Consider the following 21,640-nt stretch of genomic DNA (forward strand, 5'->3'; position numbering starts at 1 on the left):
TTCTCCTCAGAGAAGTAGAGGCTTCCAATGGATGTAAAACAGCCTTAGCATATCAAGGAGGCAGTAGAACTCAATATGGTTTCTTCTATTGAAGCTACACAAGGCAGCCCAATTGGATAAAGGCCCAAACACAGGCAATAGTCAAAAGCAGCACATACTCCAGTTGTTAGGAGTCTCACAAAAATACGAAGCTGCATATCTGATACATATATATTAGGATCATAGTGCATCTTCTCCTTTTGAAACCAAATTCTATCATGTACCTTCTTAGATGTGAGGTGTTTTGTATTTCTATACTTATTCATTTATTTTAAATTACATTTGACCAGGAATCATTTGACTGTCTATGATCATTCTTTCAACTTTGCTACTGAGGAACAGAGCAGTATTTGCTTAGCATATGTCAGTTCCGCGTTCTCTTCATGGTGATCTTATACTATTATGTTTCCATAATAGGAGAAAGGGATCCAAAGGCAGGCAACAGAGTCAGGGACAACCCGAGCTCCTGCTGCTAGATATATCATATGAAAACCAAGCTGCACAATTGTTACATAGGTGCAGGGGCCTAGGTCCATCTCATGTATGCTTTCTGGTTTGTAGCTCAGTTTCAATGAGCCCATATAGGCCAAGATAGCTAGCATTTCTATGTTTACTTTCTAATCTTTCCATTAGCCCGTTGTTCATTCATATAAAACCATATCCTCAAAGAGTAGTTGCTGCCCTTTTCTATTTGCTTCTTCTAAGCTAAGTGCTTTTACTGGAAACACTGTTGGGAGTGTGCTTTTAACATCACAATCAGAGTCCTCAGATTTCTCATGTGATCCAGTGTTAAAAACACCATATCAAATAGACTGAGAAAGAAACAATCAACTGTTCTCAAGAATGTAGTAGGAATATGTGGAGGGTTGAATATGCCTAGCACAAGGAGTGGCACTATTGGAGTTGTGGGCTTGTTCAAGTAGGTGTGTCACTGTGGGCATGGGCTTTAAGACCCTCATCCTAGTTGTCTAGAAGAGAGTCTCCTAATAGCGGCTTTCAGATAAAGAAGTAGGATTCTCAGTTGCACCCGTACCATGCCTGCCTAGATGCTGCCTTCCTCCTGTCTTGGTGACTATGAACTGAACCTCTGAACCTGTGAACCAGTCTCAATTAAATGTTGCCATTACAATAGTTGCCATGATCACAGTCTCTGTTCACAGCTATAAAATGCTGACTAATACAGAAGTTGCTACCAGGGACTTGGTTATTGTGATAGGCCTGACCATGCTTCCATTTAGAGGAATGTGGATTCTTGGAATTTGGAAAGCAGTGATTTTTTTTCTTTTTTTTATTGGATATATTTTTATTTACATTTCAAATTTCATCCCCTTTCCCAGTTTCCACTCCAGAAACCTCCTCTTCCACTTCCCCTCTCTCTGCTTCTATGAGTGTGCTCCCCCACCCACCCACTCCAGTCTCCTCACCCTGGTATTCCCATATATAGGGGGATCAAGCCTTCACAAGAAAGTTCTCCCAACATTGATGCCCTCCAAGACCATCCTCTGCTACGTATGCAACTGGAGCCATGGGTCCCTCCATGTATACTCTTTGGTTGGTGGTTTAGTCCCTGGAAGTTCTGGGGATGTCTGGTTGGTTGATATTGTTGTTCTTCCTATGGGGTCGCAAACCCCTTCAAGCAGAGTCAAAAATGGTCATTTTCCTTGAGTAATCAAATTTTGTTGAGTCTACTGAACTCTACTATGGGAGCTTGAATTTGCGTAAATCCCTCTGAATCAACAATGTTCACTGCCACTCAAGATAATTGACACAGCCTTAATTTGGGGTCACGAACATCTCAAAATAATTAGCTGCTATGTTCCTCAGAGTTGAACCTACAGATATAAATCTAAACAGAAGCATTAGGTGAGTGGGTATACAGCTATAATTGCCATCTTGGCTTCTTAGTGCTGGTTTCTCCAGATAAGCATCTTGCTTTCCTTCATCCAGCTACACATACCTCAGTTTTCTAACTGCTTCTCCTACTTCTCATGCTGTGCTGGAAATGTCCACATTATTTACATGAGTAGGCATCCATGCTTCCTTTCTTGGGAAATTTGTTAGTTTCTCTTTCCTCACCTTGTTCTCATAAATGGAAAGTATTTCCTCTCTCTTCTCTTCAACTCTGCGTTTATTTTGTTTTTATTTCACATCATTTTAATTTTATTTGGATAAAAGAAGAGCAATCATGTTTAACTTTAAGACACAAAACAACATAGCCGGATTCTATGAATAGAGTTTAATTGCACTAATTACTTACATTAATTATATATCAACTTTTTAAAAGACATATTTATTGAACACCATCAACTCTAAGAAATACATCATTCTCTTTCAAATTTTCTATCTTTTCTCAGAATAATCAACTATCTTTCGACACATGGTAAAATAAGTACCTAATAAAATCTCAATTAAAATTATATGTGAAATGTTTAATCTTAGAGATAAATTAGAAATGATTAGCAGATTCAAGGATTCACGATATACAGGAGGAACAAAAGTATATCTTGACTAGTCAGAGAGGATAGACACAGATGAAGATTTGCAATGTGCTTTTCAGAACCTGTTAGGAAACATCACTGTACCTCAGCAGATGGCACGGAGAGATGTCTTTTTATTTCTTTAAATAGACAGTTCCTTTTCATACAGTGACTTGAGTGATTTTAAATTTCATTATTACTGTCATCTGTTAGAGACAGAAAGATTGGGGGTGGGGGATGAGCATGTTATTTTCCACAAGCAAGAGCATCACCATGGAGGCAGCCTGTGAGCACATGGAGTTTAATTTCCTGAGTTGCAGTAAGCAGGAGAATGCACAGGCTGTCTCTCGGCTGTTCATTTCAAACAACTTATCTTTATTTGATGCTTGCCGAGTCCCATATTTATTCTCTCTTTCCTTATTTTAGCTTACCAAGGCAATTTTTTCCCTCTATAGGTTTAATAAATTCTAGAACCAATCTAAAGGTTATTAGGAGACACTACACAAAAAATTTAATAGTTTATTTTCTAGAAGTTTACTTCCTTAGGCTTATATGACAAAAAAAAAATCACACGCACACACACACAAACACATACACACACACACACACACACACACACACACCTTAAAATGACTTAAAATAAAATAAAAAGCAGGGTGGTAGTGGCCCATGTCTTTAATCCCAGCACTCAGGAGTCAAAGGTAGGCAGAACTCTGTGTTCACGTCCAGCTGGTCTGTAAGTGAGGTCCAAAACAGTCAAGGATACATAAAGACTGTATTGAAAAACAAATGGTAGTTCTGTATAGTCCTCTGAGAAATTTTCTAGCTCTGAGAGTGCTCTACAGTCTGGAGAAACCTTGCAGGAACCCAAGAGTGTTCTGCCTCCGTGTGAAAACCTTTGTGCGCCCCAAAGGTAACCCGTCTAGAACACTGACCCAGCAATCAAATCCCAGTTTGATCTTCTCACCATACTAATTGAGGCTAACTGGGACATAGCCTGCAGAGTTGGGTCTGCCTAAGGCATACCCAGCATAGTGTGTACCCTGACCTTCAATGTGTGGCCCACCCTGAAAGGAACTGATACCATGATAACTATCCAACCAATGTCAGGGAAAATCAGATGGCAAAAGGAATAAGAAAACAATAAAGCAAATAACAGTATAAGAAAATAATCAACAAGGTCCAGGGCAGTATGGCATTCCCAGAGCACAACTTCCTGCTAAAGCAAACCTGGATATACTGGATATCAATATACATAGGAAAGAGAGAAGAACTATATACATAAGTATCATTAACAAGTTACAGGAGATAGAAATGAGAATCTCAGGTATAGAAGATATGAGAGAAGAAATCAATAAATCATCAAAGAATACGCAAAATCCAAAAAGGTCATGGCACAAAACATCCAAAAAATGGGGACACTATGAAAAGACCAAACCTAAGAAAAATAGGAATAGAAGAGTAGATTACTAGCTCAAAAGTCCAGAAAATATCTTCAACAGAATCGTAGAAGAAAATTTCCCTAACCTAAAGAAAGAGGTGTCTATGAAGGTCCAAGAAGCTGACAGAACACAAATAGATAGTACAAGAAGAGAAAATCTTCCTACCACATAATAATCAAAACACTAAATATACAGAACACAGGAAAAAAAATTGAAAAGGGAAAAGGGCAAGCAACATATAAAGGCAGACCTATCAGAATTATATCTGATTTCTCAACTGAGACTCTGAAAGTTACTAGTACCTGGGTAGATTTTTTGAAGACTGAAAGAGACTACAGATGTCAGCCCAGACTGACAACTGTACCTAACAACACTTTGATAGATGGAGAAACCAAATTCCAACAATACCTTTCCTCTAACCCACCTCTACAGAGGGTACTAGAAGAAAACTCCACCCCAAGTAGGCTAACTATACTCAAGAGACTACAAGAAATAAAAAAAAAATTATCCTGTTAAAACCAACAGAAGAGAATACACACTCACTCAAACACTGCCATCATAAAAAATGACAAGAAGTAACAATCAGTGGTCATTACTATCTCACAACATCAGTGAACTTAATTCCCCAATAAAAGAACACAGGCTAGCAGAATGATATGCAAAAAAAGACTCCTTCATTCTGCTGTATACAAAAAAAAAACATATTTCAGCAAGAAGATAATCATTATCTCAAAGTAAAGGGCTGGAAAAATGTTTTCAAATGAAATGGACCCAAGCAACAAGCTGAAATAGCCATTTTAACCTCTAGTAAAATAGACCTTCAACTGACATCAATCAAAAGAGACTAGGAAGGACACTTCATACTCATCAATGGAAAAATCCACAAAGAGGACATCTCAGTTCTGAACATCTATGACCCAAATGTACTCATTTTCAAAACAGAAACATTACTAAAGCTTAAATCACACACCAAAGTCTTTATATTAAAAGTGGGAGAGCTCAACAGTTCACTCTCAACAATGAACATGTCATTGAGACAAGAAACTAAACAGTGGTACAACAAAACTAAGAAGGATAGTGATTCAAATAGATCTAACAACTATTTAAAGAACATTTTACCTCAAAACAAAAAAAAATATATCTCCTTCTCAGCACCTCATGGAACTTTCTCCAAAATGTACCATATACTCCATGACAAAGCAAGCCTAACACATACAAGAAGATTGAAATGACCCCTTGGATATTATCAGACCACCATGGAATAAAACTGGACTTGAACAACAGAAAGAGCAGAAAGCCTACATACTCATGGAAGATGAACATCTCTTTATTCAATGATCAACTCTTAATTCAATGAAATTAAAGACTTTCTAGAATTTATTGAAATTGAGGACACAGCATAGTCATACTCATGGGACACAATGAAAGCAGTGCTAAGTACTAAGTGACTTCCTAAAGAAATTGGGGAGCCCTCATACTAACAAATTAAAAGTACATCTAAGAGCTATAGAAAAAAATAAAAACAAATACACCCAGGAAAAGTAGAAAGAAAGAAATAATCAAACTCAGGGCTGAAATCAATCCATTTGAAACAAAGAGAACAATACAAAGAACCGAAGAAATAGAGAGTTGATTCTTTGACAAATCCTTAGTCAAACTAACCAAAAGGCAGAGAGACAGTACCCAAAATAACAAAATCAGAAATGAAAAGAAAGATGTAACTGAAGACAGTGAGGAAATTAAAAGAATCATTAGGTTTTCTTTCAAAAGCCTGTACTCCCTAAAATTGGGAAATCTAAATGAAACTCAATTTTCTAGGCAGCCATCAACTACCAAAGCTAAATCAAGATGAGGTAAACTATCTGAATAGTCCTATAACCATTAAGGAAGTAGGATGAGTCATTAGAAGCCTCCAAACCAATAAAAGACCTGAACCATACGGTTTTAGTGCAGAATTCTGCTAGTACTCCTCAAACAAGTACACAAAATAGAAGCAGAAGGAACATTGTCAAACTCATTCTATGAGGCCACAGTCACCCTGATAACTAAACCACACAAAGACTGAACAAAGACAGATAATTTCAGACCAATTTCCCTTATGAACATTGACGTAAAATACTTGAAAACCAAATCCAAGCACACTAAAAATATCATCCACCATGATCATGTAAGCTTAATCCCAATGAGGCAAATGTGATTCAGTATACAAAAATACATCAATGTAATTCTCCATATAAACAAAATGGGAGGAGTAAAACTAGAAGCTAATCTCAGAGGATACCAAGAAAGCACTTGACAAAATCACTTCATTTAAAAAAAAAATTGAAGAGATCAAGGGATACAAGATTTGTACCTATTGTGGGTAGTTTTGTTTAAACTGTTTTAAGTTCCTGATGAGGCACATCTGCCCAAGAGTTATCTTGGATCCATGAACACACACACACACACACACACACACACACACACACACACACACACACACACACACACCACACACACACACACACACACACACACACACACACACACACACACACACCAGTTATTCTTAAAATGCTTTTGCTAACTCAATGACTGGGCACTCCTAAACCTTTCCCTGATACTTTAGCCCTAGTCAGGAAAGTCGCCAGTGGAAAACTCAAATTGATGGTTGGCTTTATCTCCTCTGCTACTATGTTTCTTTCTTTTCCCATTTCCTGATTCTCCCTGTGTACTACTGCAAAACTCTCGGTGCTCTGCACTATGTTTAGCCATTAGCTACTGGCATCTTTGTTAATAGATCACAATCCATTTGGACGTAGGGATCTTCAGAGTCAGTAAACACAATTTCCCAATCAAAGTTTCCAAACAACCCTCTACACAATAAAAGCAATATACAGCAAGTCAAAAACCAACATCAAATTAAATAGAGAGAAACCTAAAGCATTTCCACTAAAATTGGGGACAAGACAAAGCCATCCACTATCCCCCTATCTTTTCAGTATAATACTTGAAGTTCTAGCTAGAGTAATAAAACAACTAAAGGAGATCAAGGGAATAATATTTGAAAGGAAGAAGTGAAATATAGATATTTGCAGATAATATATAATATACATAATTGACCCCAAAATTATACCAGAGAAATCTTACAGCTAATAAACAACATTCAGCAAAGTCACTGGATACAAAATCAACACAAAACAATCAATAGCCCTCCTCTATGTATGTGATCTTAGAAAGGGAGACAGTATCTTTTACAATGGCCTCAAATAATATAAAATATCTTGGTGTTACTCTAAATAAGCAAGTGAAATACATATATGACAAAAACTTCAAGTATCTAAAGTAAGAAATTTAGGAAAATATAAGAAGTTAGAAAGAACTCCCATGCTCAAGGATCAGTAGAATTCACATAATGACAATATCCATCTTACCAAAAGCAATTTATAGATTCAATCAATCCACACCAAAATTCCAACCCAATTGTTTACAGATAGAAAAAAACATTACAAATTCCAAATGGAAAAAAAAAACAAAGAAAGATAAAACAATCCTGAATAATAAAGGAACATCTGGAGAGATCACTTACTTCAAACTGTACTACAGAGCAATAGTATTAAGAACTGCATAATATAGATATAAAAAAAAGACAGGTTGATCAATGGAATCTAATTGAAGAACCAGAAATCAGTTGACACATCAAGAAACACTAGCATTTTGACAAAGAAGCCAAAACCATGCAATGGAAGATAGAATATCTTCAACAAATGGTGTTCTGTTAGCTGAATGTTTACATATAAAAGAATGCAAATTGATACCTATTTTTATCACACTGTATAAAACTCAAGTCCAAATGAATGAAAGACCTCAATATGAAACCAGTTATACTAAACCTAATAAAGAGCTCAAGAAGTTAGATAACAACAATACAAATATCCCAATTAAAAAATAATGTACAGAGATAAACAGAGCATTCTCAACGGAGGAATCTCTAATGTTTGAGAAGCACCTAAAGAAATGTGCAATGTCATCCGGGAAATGAAAACCAAAACAACGCTGAGATTCCACCTTACAAACACATAAGACAAAAAACAGTGAAAGGACACCACGTGCTAGTACTAGTGCGGTTGTGGAGCAAGAGAAACACTTCTCTATTGCTAGTGGGAGTGCAAACTTATACAACCAGTCTGGAAATTACTTTGGTGGTTTCTCAGAAGTTTGGTAACAGTTTTTCTTCTAGAGCCAGCTATACCACTTGTGGGCTTATACACAAAAAATGCTGCACCATCCCACAAGGATTGCTACACTATGTTTCTAGTATATTTATGCACAATAGTCATAAACAACCTAGATATACCCTTCCCTGAAGAATGGATAAAGAAAATGTGATTCATTTACCCAATGAAATACTACTCTGCTATTAAAAAGAAGGACATCATGAATATTACAGTCAAATGGATGGAACTAGAAAATATCAGCCTGAGTGGGATAACCCAGACCCAAAAGGATATGCATAGCATGTACTCACTCATAAGTAGATATTGTCCATAAAGTACATTATAGCCATGTTATAATCAGAAGACACAAAGAAGCCAAATAACAAGGAAGGGCCAAGGGGGGATGCTTGAATCTTTCTCAGAAAGAGAAACACAAAAGATATCTGAGGTTGATTGAAAGAGATAAATGAATAGGAAAGGGGATGATGAGGGGAACAGGATGGGAGGGGAGGAGAGATCATAAAGATAAGAGGGAGAAGTGGTGTGGGGAGGCAATCTCTAGGATATGCCAGAGTCCTGGGTTGGAAGGAGGCCCCAGGGACCTATGGGGATAACTCTAGGGAGTACTTACAGTGGAGTGTTAAGAAAAACAACCCACTCATAAAACCTCAACCTCAAATTTGTACTGTCTCCAATATACACAGGGACAAAATTAGAGCAATGTCTGAGGGAATGGCCAACTAATGACTTCTCCAAATTAAGACCAATCCCATTGCAAAGAACCAATCCTTGACACTCTTAATGATACTGTGTTATGCTTTCAGACAGGAAGCTAGTATAACTGTCCTCTGTGAGGCTCTATGTAGCAGCCAATGAAAGAGTTGAAAAGACTCACACCCACATATTAGATGGAGCTCAAGAGTCTAATGAAGTAGTTGAGAGGACTGAGAGACCCGGAGAGGTCAGGGACTCCACAGGAAGACCAACAGAATCAATTAACCAGAACCCTTGGGGGCTCCCAAACACTGAATCTCTAACCAAAGAGCATGCATGGACTGCACCTTGATTCCCTGAACATATGTAGCAGATGATCAACTTGGTCTTCGTGTGGGTCCCAAAACAACTAAAGCAGGGTCTGGTCTGTTCCTGAGCCTGTTGCCTGCCTGTATGTGGATCCTGCCATGTCCCTATATAAACCACCTTGTCAGGTCTCAGTAGGAGAGTATACACCAAGTCCTGCAGCAACTTGATGTCAGAGTCCAGGGGTGGGTGGTTTTAATGGAGGTGGGGTGACATTCACAGGGGAGTTTCCCCTTCTCAAAACAGAAAGGGAATCTGAAATGAGGGAAGGGAGAGTGCACTAGGGGTATATAAGGAGGAGAAGAAGGACTAATAAATTAATAAATAATAAATTAATAAATTAAATTTCAAAAATCAATAAATAAACAAATAAAAAAATAAAAACAAAGAAATAAAAAAAGAAAAACAGAAAAAGAAAATGACCCCATAGAGTCATAGAGAGTGGCACTATTATTGAAAATGTGGACTTGTTGGAGTATATGTGGCCTTTTGGAGGAAATACATCATAGAGTGTGAGCTTTCAGCTGTTCAAGTCAGACCCAGTGTCACTCTCTTCTTCATACTGCCTGATAATCCAGATGTAGATTTTTCAGCTACTTCTCCAGACCATGTCTCCCTGCATGCCACCATGCTTCACCCAGTAACAATCATGGACTAAACCTCTGAACTGCAAGCCAGCTCCAATTTAAAATTTTTCTTTATCATGGTCATAGTATCTTATCACAGCAATAAAATGCAAACTAAGACAGGTGGGCACCAGTATTTACTAAGAAAGTACCAGAATGGTATAAAGGCAAAGCTATTTACTATTATAAATTTTAACTATTATGAGTTAAGCATATATACTACCTCATCCTAGTCACCATCCCTTGCCATATCTGTACTTTAAATAGAAAGGTACCACCCAACAGAACATTTCCTCTCTGATCACAGTTTCCACTTCTTCATAGCATTAGGTAAAGGTCAGTGCAGTAAATAATGAAACTCTAAGTAGAGTTTTCATCTTTGGTATGTTTATAATCTAAGTAATTAGTGTACATTTTTCATCTTTGGGATCTTTATAATCTGAGACCCTTCTTAGCTGTGGAGTTTCAACATCATGTAACTCTTGGCGATAGATAATTAGATAGTTATTGGAAGACATTTAAGAGAGGGCATAGTTTGGAATTTTTCTGTAATATTCAATATAAGCTAAGACTGTCCCAGGCAAATCAGGTCATATTCAGTTGTGTCCTAGAAGTCGACTCCCCTGCAACATTTCTGCAACAGAAGCTAACAAAAAAAAATTATTTCTTCCCTCCTCAATGGCTAGGGCACAGGAATGCCTAAAACTTACCCAATAGATGTTCCTTTAAGTTTTATATTAAGAAATATATCTTAAATCTAATGGTAGGATTTATGAATGTCTGATGGTTAAAGAACTATCAGAGACACCCTAGCCATGCTACTCTGTTGATGTGATTATCTCTGAGTGGGATAATTACTGAGATGTTTTTCAACTAAAATGGCCTTCAAATATTCTTCAAGTAATCCCTATAAACAACAAATCTCTGTTGACCTGGAATTTATTATAATTTTAATCAATAGGTTATAAAACAAATGATGCTGTACCTCTGATAGATCGAAACCTTGAGAAACCCTAGATTTTCATTTTGTACTTCGGGGAGCCCTAGTCTACAATCTAATAATTCTAGGAAAAGAGGGACTGGCTGTGGATAACACATGTGAGACGCCTAGTAGGCCAGCTGTCTGTGCCAGAGTGTTAAATATGTGAAGGCCCCTTCAAGCAGTCATTTCTTGTGAATGTGGCCCAGGTAACTCATGTGTAACTAACTCGGCAGCATCTGTAAAGCTTGAACACCCACAGACTAAGCCCTTGAGCTTTAAGGTGTTTGTATATTACATTATGGCAGTAAGTCAGAATTCTAATTAGCAGTTTACAAGCCCGTCTGGAGTTTTCTGTCATTTTCCTGTTTCAGTTCATTAGTCTTCATAAAAAAAAAAATCCTCCTTGCCTTCCTGATTTATTGACAACTGCTTTAAACATAGTTATTTCTATTTTGTTTTCTAGAATAGGGAAAGGATCTCCGAAGATTTCTGTTTTAACCCATTTTTACATTTAAATTGCAGAATGTACTACATAGTAGGCATCCCTTTAATGAACAGTGACTAGAAAAGTGACAAAGCATTATTAAAAATGCAGCAGCAGCCTTAAGTGGATATACATTTGCTTCAAAATGGGCTCACACACATAACAACCAAAAGAAGACCCTGTGCAAGTGTGTTCCATATTCAGTAATTAGAACTGGGTGAATGTCTGGGCTCCTGCTTGAGTTCCCTACCCTCAAGCCATGTTATACACAGCAGGGGTTACCATGCTGACAAAACTTTCCCTGTTGATACTCCCTACATAGGAAATTATTCTTTAAATACATTATTTCTTGAGAAAGGAAGCACTTTGGAAAATCCTGGGACTCTTGGACAGACAACAGCCCTGTCACACAGAGCATACAGAATAAATTCTTGAAGTTAAACTTGATTTCCAAAGAAATCAATTATCTTCAGAAAGTACCTGTGTGCATATGTCACCATTTTGAAGAGTAACAGACAGTTCAGTAGTTTTGCTAGCAAAGCTCCATGGGATCTGAGATGAAGCTGTTCTGAACTTCGGTTTTTAATGCCTATGTATAACACTTCAATCAAAGTACTGTCTTTGCCCACATCCCTTAGAAAGAAACCTGTATACAAGCTTTTCCTTTCTGCTCAAGTGGTTGCCAATAAAAGAATAGGATGATTTCATCTTTGAGAGTATACTACAATTTAAATCTGAACTTTTTTTCAATTGTAGTGTTTTGTTTCACGTTCTACAAACATTTCTGATATGAAAAAAGTAGCATAGAGAAGGGATTGGTTTACAATTTGCTAACACATCTACTACTTTATTCCTTCTCATGACAATAGAAAACTATGATGCCAAAGAATTACAAAAGTAAATTTTAAAATTGAACCTAGTAGTTACTTTGAATATAGTTTATTTTTAGTTGCTCTCTCCTCTGGAGAGAGCCTTAGGAATGTCTCCTGCATGCTTTGATTTTCAACCAAGTACATAGCACTTTGGAAGGACCTGGAGAGCCCTGTAACAGATGCATAGTTCACAGCTTTGCACAGAGCTGGGAGCTTAAAACAAACTGCTATGACATCTTTATAGATAATACTTTAAACCTTAATGGTAACATAAAATAATAGTGTTAGCAGGAGGTTAGACAAATGGGAAAGGTCCAGTTTTTGCTTTCAGTTTTTAAAAAAATGACCAACATAACTTTTCCCCTTGCAGACTGTAATGCTCAGGTATGCAACCTTCTCTGGTCTTGTAGTCAGCTAATGGAAGTTTTATAGATATAAATCAAATAAAAAAAATCAACTTTTCTCCCAAGTTGTGGATATGTGCCCACTTTCTCTATTCAGTGGTCATTCTCCCATAGTCCCAAAATCATAATAAACACAGGCTATAAAAGTGATTTTCTTCTAAAAATAAAAAGTGCTCATCCTTTAAACAGGTCTGTTTTTCTCTCTCAGCTGTGGTACTTCACCCAACCAGGAATCATTAGCCACCAAATGGATACAAGAAATTCAAAAATATTATAATAATCAGCTAACAGGTCAGCTAGCCATAAAAGGCAAATGCCCAAGATATCAGGCTCCATTAGATAGCTTGTGGATTCATAGAGCCACTCTGAAAGTCCGCATACTAAAAGTTACCTTATACTCCCAGGCCACCTTATGACAAGAACCATGAGCTACTCTAGAAGTTAAAACATGGGGAAAGCAAGGCAAAGACAGGCCATAAATCCTCAAAAAGTATCTATACTATTCCAGAGGTGACCTCATTCAGAATAACTGTTTCTAGCCCATCAGTTACCTGAGAATTTTCACTTATTTCTTAACAGCTGAACAATATCCCATTGTAAAAATGTTCCATACTTTCATTATCCATTAACCAATGAATGGATATCTAGAGCATTGCTATGACTCACAAGTATGAATAGAAATGGTGAATAGAAGCAGTTCTTTGTAGTAAGTCATGTTAGCTGTTACTTTTCCATTTTCCACTTCACAACTGAAATTCTTGAAAGTCTAAGCTATTCAAGGTTGTGCAGATAAGAGACTGAGATAGTAAATTTAAATTGGCACTCATGTTGCTCTACACCTCAGCCTTTAGCTTCATGTAAGACCAACCACATATGTCTCCAAACCCTATCCAGGCACTTATAGTCAGTAAGCTGAAGGAAGAGCAAATAAAAGAGGGTCACTTGGGTAATAATGCCCAGTATGATATGGACATATTATAGAGTGCAACCAGGCAATGTAAATTTCCAGTACTATAGAAATGTGTATGAAGACAATTGTTCTGTCTGTCTCTTACTATCTCCTCTGTGCTTGAAAGAGTCATCATTGACATGTGTCAATCTTTTATCAGCAAAGACCCAAGCTTCCTTCCTTTTCATCAGTCAGAACACTTCCATTGTTCTATAAAAATGCTAAATGTCTAACATTTGTACTCAGCCATCTTAAAGAAGTCATGATTTTCATGTAAGCATATACTATCTATGCAAATTGTTACAATAGCTTTCCAGTTGCTTAAAGTATGTCATTGATTATTTTTCTCTTACATGTCTGTCACTATTCATGTTATATATCCATGTGTGTGGATATGTATACTGTGCAAATTTGCAGCTCAGAGGAAAACTTTCAAGTATCAGTTCCTTCCTTTTACTTTGTGAGTCCCAGAATCAAATTCAGGTCATCAGGGTTATTGCCAAGTGACTTTATTTACTAAGCCTCCTCACAATCTAGTATTGGTTATGCAAGCAATATTGACTTTTGTCTTGACAAGGATGATATCATAATTTACTATGGAAGAGTAACTCTCATGAAAGTACCACTGTGCTTCAATGTATTCTGTCTCTGCCTTCCGTGCTCCACACAAAGGTCCTAAGCTCTAATCAGTAAACGTGAACTCTGTAGGAACAGACAAGGAACAGATTGTGGAGCATATAATAAAACAATTAAAAAGCCTCTAGAGTCAGAAATGAAATGTTTGGTTTCTGAATCTGTTGCCTTGGAGCTTTTGAATCAGGCTGAGAGATGACTTGTCCTCATTCTAGAGAGATAGAGTGTTTCTTGGCAGTAATGAGTGTGTTGATGAAGCTTTTTCAAGATACACTGTCAAGTGGCAGGCTGCTCTTTACAGGGACTTTCTGCCCTACTCATGAATATCAGAAAATGTTGCTGCCTTTAGTACATTCTCAGATGGAGGATTAGATATCACTCACAACATTGCTTGTGAGTCACAGCCAAATTTCTAACAAGATGCAGAAGAGGACAGAGAAGGGTTAGGGTCAGCATTCCCACTCCATGTTTGTAAATAGAACTTGCTGTATATGAAACAAAATTAGACATATGAAAGGATGAGGGAAATCACTGAGCCTTGTACCAGTAGAATTTAATAAAAATTCTAAAGCCTTCTTTGAGTCTTATTTTCCCAAAGAATAAATGACTAAAATGTAGCCCTTATTCTCTGATGGTAGAGTGATCATGAGAAGTGCATCTATTTCTATTTACATAAGAGTGTAAATTACACACAGTATATTTCACACATGTCAAATTTGCTTTGATGAAACATTACTTACATATGTTGATCTGCTGATCTATACAGACTCACTCTCATTTCTCTATAATCCTAGTCATCTAGACTGTGTTCTAAGACTGGCTTATCAAAGTGAAGCAAACTACCATATCCTTAAGAAAACAATTAAAATATCTCAAATAATCTTGAAGCCACTGCTTATGTCACATTTGCTATAGGGCATCTCAGGCTAAAATAAATCATGTAGTCAAACTAGCTGTCCAATGTAAAGTAGCTGCAAAATCATAGAATAAAGACTAAAAGTATTAGCCTAGGACCCAAAGAGATTGTTTAAGTACAAATTCCTTTTTTGTTGTTGTTTTTTTTTTATTGTTTTTTAGGTCATTTTGCACTCTTTTTAAAAATTGGATATTTTACATATTTACATTTCAAATGTTATCCCCTTTCCCAATCCCCCCTCCCATCCCTCTTCCCGTGCTTCCATGAGGATGCGTGCTCTCCCACCCACCCACTCCCACCTCACCACCCTGGCATTCCCCTACATTGCGGAATCAAGCCTTCACAAGACCAAGGTCTTCTCCTCCTATTGATGTCAGATGGTGCCATCCTCTCCTACATATGTGGCCAGAGCCATGGGTCTCTCCTTGTGTACTCTTTGGTTGGTGGTTTACTCCCTGGGAGCTCTTGGAGGGGGGGACTGGTTGGTTGAAATTGTTGTTCTTCCTATGGAGTTGCAAACACCTTCAACTCCTTCAGTTCTTTCTGTAACTTCTACATTGTGGTCCCTGTGTTCAGTCTCATAGACAGCTGCAAGCATCTTCATCTGTGTTGGTAAGGCTCAGGCATAGCCTCTTGGGAGACATCCATATCAGGTTCCTGTCAGCAAGCACTTCTTGGTATCAAAAATAGTGACTAGGTTTGGTGGCTGCAAATGGGATGGATTCCCAGGTGGGCAGTCTCTGGATGGCCTTTCCTTTCCTGCTCCTTTCTTTGTCTCTATATCTCCTTTAGACAGAAACAATTGTGGGTTAAAATTTTGAGAAGGGTGGGTGGTCCCATCTCCCAATTGGGGGCCTAAGTATAAATTCTAAAGGAAATGTGTAAGTATGATTTAGATTATGGTGCCCTGTTACTCTTCTAGTTAAGAATAACTTTTCATAGGACCAACAAATAAGCTACACAAATATTTAGGTTTATTTAAACTTATCTAAAAGATGAACCTTTATTAGTCTTTTCTAAGTAGAGTATATATCATAAAGTGTACAAAGACAAGAATATCATGATTAATAAGAAATTTAGTCTTCCAGGGGTCTGAATCACTAAGGGTTAAAAATAGAAATATCTCAAGATTACATCATTCAAAATCACTAATCAAGTCTGGAAACTGAAGCTAGAAGGAAGCATGGCAAGGTTGTATGGTTAGACGAAAGAATCTTGCAAGAGTAGGGGAAAAAGAAATCACAATCAGAACATGTTGTATGAAAATATCTATTTTCAAATATGGTGAAATTATTTCTCTTCATATTAAAATAACACTTAAGTTTAAAATAGGAAGCTATTATGGTATTCATAAGTGGACTGGTTTTGGAGTATAGGTTTTGCTATCGATATAATCACCAATTTCAAACTAGACATATTCTCTGATCCTCTTACAGGGTACTGGAAAGCTGAATAAAAGACAAGGATAAAGATTAGGAGTCAATGAAGTTACAAACTCTCACTAAGTCAAGAAGAATATAAATACTTCACAGATTTGGGGGGTTTTTTAAGCCAAAGAATTAAATATCCATAAGAAATGGGGAAAAAACTAAATTGAAATTGTTTAGAATGAAATCGTGTGGTGGTATGAATGACAACGTCTCCTATAGGCTCATGTAGTTTTTCCCCAGTTGGTGGTGTTTTGTGAAGTTTAAAAAGTACAATCATGGAGGAAATAGGTCGCAGAAGGCATCATTTAAAAGTTTACAAACCTGTGCTACTTCCACTTGTTCTCTCTGCTTTATGCGAGCCTGTGTTTCAAGATAGGAGCAACAGTACCCTGCTCCAGCTACCATGCCTGTTGCTTGCTGTTCTGCTATGCTTGCCATCTTGGAATCTTATCCCTCTAAATCCATAACTCTTCTTTCAAAAAATAACAAATAAAAATGAACAACTAAAGAGAGAAAATATATAGCTTGCTAAAATGATAAAAGTGGCAAAATTAACATCCTCCTCAGGACATTTAGAGCCAAAGTCCATAACTCTTATTGATTTAAATTTATAACCTATGGCACTCATGTATCAACTTTCATATTTTATTTTCCTCCTTTACAATGACAGAAATAGAAAGGAGAAAATAAGCAACCGCACTTTTTCACAAAGCTCATTCTTAACACACTGCGTTCCCTGTTTCCTTCCCCAGTACCCAAGTATGAAAGGAGAAGAAACCAGTCTCCTTTCTGTGTCTTCAGCTTACAGCTGAGCAACAGATAGTAAGGCTTTAAAGAAAGAGCCGAGCTTTCGGTTTATACATGAAAAGGACATACACCTCTCATTTAATTAGCTGTAGTCTGACATTATTGTTCAAGCTAAGTCATGAACTATCTTATATCACAAGTCTATGGCTCCAAATGAGCCATGCCGATAACCAATAGAAAGTGCTTGCATGGCAGTACTGAACCAGAACACTTTCTTAAGCTGTGGGTTTATAAGATGTGTTCTTGGTTAACCTTCCCTTTTACCCTCTGCTTTAGACAAACGATCAAGGCCAAAATCTTAAACATCATTTCAAAACATCACCAAGTCCAACACCTGTAACTGACCTTTTGTGAGTTCCCAAGCCAGATAAGGGATAGTTGGCTTGTGCCTACTCAACCTTATAGAAACAAAGGTCATTTCATCATAAAAGCAATTAAGTTTCTGTTTCCCTGCCAGAAAACTCGCTTCTCAGAAATATTATGACTGGCAGTTTGCTGATCTGATAGGTTTAGAAAGTTCTTCCTCCTCTTCTTTCTCCTACAAGCTTTGGTATTTTAATTAGTGTGTCAGTAATATGTGCCTGTCTTCAATCAGGTCTACATATGCAAATTGGTATATTTTCTGCTTAGTCCTTTTTCTTCCAATCATGCCTGACTCAAGTTCTAAAAACTAGCCTGTCATTTCAGTAAATGTGTTGCCTTCTGACACAGTCTCCCTGGTCATTTATACCCACCATACTCACCATGGCTTGAGACTCTGATCTCCAGCTCCTCTGTTTTCTGAGACTGCAAGTGCACCGTGGCAGATTAGGAGAAGGGAGCCCATGCCCTACAGGAATAGCAGGTAATGTTCTACTGTGGAAATCTTGAAAAGCATTGCTTTTCAACAAATGATTTTTCCTCAGGAGCTCAACTTCCCTCAATTTTATGGAAAACCACAATTTGAAGAGATAAGTAAAACTGGAAAAATAGATAGATGATAGATAGATAACAGATAGATAGATGATAGGTAGATAATAAAAATAAATATTTAATGGAAAGTTTCACCCCAGTATGAATATTTTACTTTAACTTGATGATTTTCTATCCCCTGTGGTTAGAGTAATCACCAAACATAACCTTGCCTTGAGCATCTCTCTATCAGATTTTAGGTGTATGATTTCCAAGCCAACTAGAACACCACTGTGGGTGTTACCAAAAGCAGAGGCCCAGGAGGGAAATGTCCAGCCCCCAAAAGAGAAAGATCAAAGAAAATAGATCAAGCCATAGCAGATCAAAGCACCTTTGCTTCATGTGATGGCCAGCCAGGTATACAACCAGGGTAAGCTACTTTAACCTTCTATATTGCTTATAAGGTGATATGGGGATGGTAAGAGAGTCAGCATTAATAGGGTTTTGCAGTCATTGAATCAGTTTGTCTCTATAGAATTTCTACCTCAATGTCTGTACACAAAGATCATTTCGTGAATGCTACCTATGTAGACGTAAACCTCTGTGCACACAAAAATACAATCAACAGGACAAACTGGCAATTGTACTCAAGTTCTACTTGGCAAACCAATTAGTTTATTTGAATTATTACTGATTGTGGCTTAGGGATTACTTACAGGAGAGTGGGTAACCCAAAAAGAGCTACACCCATGAAAAATCACCCCAGCACAGGTAAAATTTTCTTATAGCTACATGAATGGACATCTCATTCGATCTTCAGTTCTCTCAAGACAGCATTCAGTTGGAGCATACTGACATTCATCTAGTGGGGAGGTATAGAATAATTGGCTGAAATGTATGGTGACCTTCCCAACACATTTTATTGAGGAACTTCAACAGGCTACATCTAAACTTCTCTTAACTGTAATCAGAGCCAGTCTGATAAAGATGGTAATATACTTGGAGGATAGCATTTAACACTATCATTTTATAAACACTGAAGGTTGTGCCTGTCATTGCTCAAAGAGATTAGTGCTGAATATTGCCAAGAGTTACCTTAGTGCGTCAGAAGTAATATCTTATGAAATCATTAGCATTTAGCAAAGTAAAATTGGAGCTTCTCTCTTATTTCAGCTTTGCCACTTCAACCTAAGTACAGACTATTGGGGACCACACTGTAACCTCTTTATTTTTCTTTGCTCAGCCCACAGAACCCTATAAGCAGTAAGTCTAAAATTCAGGAATTAAAAGAAGATGATATATACAATGAAGCAATATACAGAAAAGTTTACAGTTGGAATATTATTCATATATTTTCAGACTGAGCATTGGATATTTGACCATTTTAGAATGATTTAAGATGAGAATAAATGAGTTTCATGATCTACTGGGACCTAAAGCTGATGTTGAGTATAGTAAACTATGCACATTAGTGAGAAAAAAATTAAGTTCTGGTCACTATTTTTTTCCTGGAAACAACAACAACAGCAAAAGGTGAATCTGTAGTTCAGTCTTAGAGTGTATAGTCAACATGTTAAGGTCCCTGGCATAATCTCCAGAATTTCAAAGAAAATATAAGAGCAAAAATAAGTAGAAGCAGTATACTGAGGCGCCCATAGCCCCAGCATTTAAGAGGTTGACATGGGAGAGTCCCATAAGTCCAGGGGTTTGTTTATGACTTTGGCGAAATAGTAAGACGAAAAGGAGATGAAGAAGGAATGTGAGAAGCATAGCCCTGGGCAGTTTAAAGATATTCTTTCTAAAACTGTTGGAAAAGACTTACATGTAAAATAATTTTTAGAGAGAAAAACAGAATTATAAAAGAAAATACATCAATATATAACAATCAAATATCATAAAATTCTTTTAAAAAATGCGTTTGCTTTTCATAGTAGGGCAAGGAGAGAGAGAAATCTAGAAAGTGATTCATTAAGAGGCCCCAAGAATAGGGATGTGTGATGAATCTATTGAGATGAGGAAAAGGGGATAATTAGGAGGCTAGGGCCAGGAACTGTGGCAGGCAATGTATGGCATAATGATAAGGAGCCTCCAATACACTATGAGCTAGCTTTTCATGAAATATACTATCAATGTAAAATATAAGCATCAAATATAATTTGTTTTTATCACATCTTATTTATTTTTATTACATTACTCTAAGTGAGGGTGCAGTGAAACCACCTAACTAGACCATTCCATAGGTAGAAAAAAAAAAGATTTATTGAGTATCAAATTGTCAAGGCTATCTCTCAGGAGGTGAGATAAGAGCAAAATGAAGGGAAAGCAAACCTATTTTATATCAGGAGAGCTGGGGACTCACTGATTTAATGTCAATAGAGTGAGGGTCATTGAGCAGATACAGGCTATTTGGACTGACAGGGAACTAAATGTCTTATCCTGAGATAGTTGACCTTTGAGTTTGGATTAAGGGAGGTTCCTGTAAACAAAAACCAGCCTTTGGGTGTTTTAATCCAATAACAATCCTGGTTTACTCAGCCAAAGTCTTTCTGTTTAGGACATTTTCCTTGCCACTTTTGGGAGTAAATGGGGAGCACTTTGAACCTAACCATTATCATTAGCAAATATTTCATGGCATAGAATATACAATTAGAAAATATTTGTTATTAAAATATATATTTTCATAACTTTCACTCTTTGTTAACTTGTTCTATCTAATTTTGTCTTCATTATAGTTCATTATATCTGATACAGAGGTTGTATCAAGGACACAGAAGACGAAATTCCAGTTCTGCCCTTTCTAATTCATTTGTATACCACTTCCTCAATTTTGTAAGAGTTATTTTGATTAAAATAAGATGGCATTATCTATAATCAGTTAAGCTTGCTCATAAATGCATTGCCATCTACTACTCAGTGTTATATATTCTTTCTCTTTTCTTGGCTACTTCATCTTCACATGTGGCATACAGGCAAAGAATAAGGAGCCCTCACTTGCTATACTGAGTGATGATACTTGTTGATTTTTTAATAAATGTGTGTGTTTGTGTATCCTAACTTTCATCCATCAAATCTTTTTGAGCATTCTCTTTGGGACTATTCATGGTGGATGGTTAAGGCAGCATAAAAGACTAGAAAACAAGGTGTCACAAGGTTATAGATAAAAATTACAAGGTAAACCACGTATACTTGGCAAAGGTTGAAGTAAGAAAAGTTAAACTCAGGATGGATAAAGGCAGAAAAAGTGAAAAGACAGTGAATTCTAGGAATTCATTGAGGAATGAAAGTTGATGGTCCCTATGAATTGGAGTAGGAAGAAAAAGAGGTGAATGACTCTAAATTTGACCCTCAGATTATGGAATCACCCATACAGAAATTTAAACGCTCAGTTGGAATCAAATGAATAAAGAAACTC

Source organism: Rattus rattus, chromosome 1 (genome assembly GCF_011064425.1).
Source record: "Rattus rattus isolate New Zealand chromosome 1, Rrattus_CSIRO_v1, whole genome shotgun sequence".
NCBI lineage: Eukaryota > Metazoa > Chordata > Mammalia > Rodentia > Muridae > Rattus > Rattus rattus.